The following is a 2,617-nucleotide window of genomic DNA, read 5'->3' on the forward strand; positions in this document are numbered from 1 at the left end:
AGAGAGAGAGAGAGAGAGAGAGAGAGAGAGAGAGAGAGAGAGAGAGAGAGAGAGAGAGAGAGAGAGAATAAAGACAAACACACCGACGCTATAATGACCAGTCAAAATGGTGAAATGCCCCTATCAACATTATTAGGTTATTCAAGAGGGCGGGGCCTCCGAGTTTGACGTCCGTCTCCGAAAGACCAAGCAAACTGGGGAATTCGTGTAAAGTGCCTTTCCTAAGGACACAACGTCGGACCTAGCTGTGGCTAAAACTCCCGAACCCGCAATCTCACGATTACGAGTCCGGTAGCCTGACCACTAGGCTACCGACGCCAATAGGCTATAGTGGCCTGTCAATGCACGGAAAAAGCAAGACAGAAACAACAGTGTCAAAGAAAAACAGGAAGATCTACCCGTGGCGTCGTCCAAACAAACCGCGCAAAATCAAAGTAAAAAAAACTCACTTAAATACGCACCAAAACGCCACACACCGTGCAGTCCGATCCAACAGAGAGAAAAGAAAATCACACTGTTCAGGCCAGACGTTTCTGAGCCTGCTGTCTGGAGATAAAATAAAACCCTTCAATAATAGAAATCCGGACCACCAGGACAACGGTTTGGAGAGCGGCTTGCACGGACCAGTATTATAATGTATGCTCGCGGTTTATAAACACTCAGCAGCTGGCTGCAGTATAATGTAAACACGTGCTTACAGTTCAACGCCCACTTATTAAATGTATGGTCGCTAAGAAGGTTAATCACAGAATGTCCATTTCCATATGGATCGAACAAATAGGTTTATAAAAAACGTTAAAAAATAACGGAACAACAGAACAGTCAGTTAAGAATGTTTTTAAAGCACCATTAATAACTATACATAGTCTTGAACTTGAACATTGTAGGCAATCATACCACTATTTTCATTTTCGAAATGTATGCAGTCGGCATTACCTTTTGCAAAACGAAACACCTTTTTGACATGACAAATAATAACATACAATTTGATCGCCTGGGTTTGAATAAATAAACAAAGAGAAGCCTGGTGTAGCCTTTTCCTGCACGGAGTCAGAAATAACTCGATGTAGATCACATTTGCAAACGGAATAATAATTGTTTTTCCTCAGGAAAGCCAACAATCTAGAAGGCACCATTGACACCAACGTACAAAAAATGATTATATCAGGTATTCTGCGAGATAATGGTTGGCACTCAAGAATCGAAGTACGGGTTTTGTCTGAAGTAAAACACCTCTGAAGACAGTTATCATTATTTGCCATGTCCAGTTAGGACAATCATGACGTTCATCTCGTAGACCTCCCTTTCACCAAAAGACTACAGCAGGGCCGGCGTCTGTTGCATAACTGTTCAGCGCTTTGTCGTGGGACGCAGAAGACTACAGTTCGATCTCCGAGTGGGGATAATTTTTATCGTGTATTGCGGTCTTTCTGCTGGGATGTTGCATCGCTCTCAGCCTGAATTGACCCTAAAAGGCACGGTAGAAACTACCCTTCGAGGTAATCTTTATTTTTTCGATGCGGGCGTAAACCCTTAAAAAGATCACAGAGGCTTCAATTTTTTGTGGCTAAAAAGTTTTACGGCACTTACAACACACAATAGGTCATGTAAGAGATGTTTGACAAGAAAGAAAGAGCAAACCACACCAGAACATCCGCCAAGCACCCAGTCCACAGCAACTCCAACACCGGGCCACAGAGCTAGTTGTGAACAAGCCACTCAAACGGCATGCAACGTCAATGGTTATAGAATTTCACTGGCTCGCAAGAACAGATTGCAAATATATACATAAGATGGCAATTCCAAATCAATTAAAAACAGTCTATTTCTTCGTCTCAGCATGGCCTGTAATATCAAACAAGAAAAGAAAGTCAAAAACTGAGTACACAAGATGCAGAACTTCCAGGGGAACGCTTGTTTTCTCGCTATGCTCCAGTTGCTCTGTTATACTCCTTGCCAGCATCTTTATCAAAGGCTCCAGTTTTGATAACATTTAAAACTGGATTTAAAAATCACAGGGCTTAAACACAGTCTTAGCCAAGAATCATCTGTTGGCACTCTGTGAGGATGGGTTATAGTTACAGATGCTTTCCGCCATAGTTTTCAAAAGACGCTTTACCATTTATTTATTGTGTCCCTTTGTGTCGCGTCTGACACGTCTTACTTAATATGCTTATGTTCTGGGTGATGGGTACCAGCAAGCTAATTGTATGTGAGAGAACATACTAAAATTGAAATGGAGGTGTTAACTACCCGTCCCCCATTGTCACAGGTATCTGGGGAGACAAACACGTGAAAGTTGTGCGAAATTACCCGACACCACACAGTTAAGTCCAGTCTCACCACACAGTTACGTCCAGTCTCGAGCGCCGCAGAAGCTTACCTGGCCCAGGAAAACAGATAATTCAACTCTCTAATTTAACAGTGAATAGTTTAAGTATATTTCAAAACCAACAAAAGCAATCTGGGAGTCATGTACATCGCCCGCATAGGAAAGTAAGCTATAAAAACTAAAACTTACCGTACCTTAAGACTGTGTTTAAGCCCTGTGACTTTTTAATCCAGTTTTAAGGGGTTGGATTGGCTTACTTGCATTGCTGAATAAAATTGATGGGGG

The sequence above is a fragment of the Aplysia californica genome, unplaced genomic scaffold (assembly GCF_000002075.1).
Source record: "Aplysia californica isolate F4 #8 unplaced genomic scaffold, AplCal3.0 scaffold00252, whole genome shotgun sequence".
Taxonomy (NCBI): domain Eukaryota; kingdom Metazoa; phylum Mollusca; class Gastropoda; order Aplysiida; family Aplysiidae; genus Aplysia; species Aplysia californica.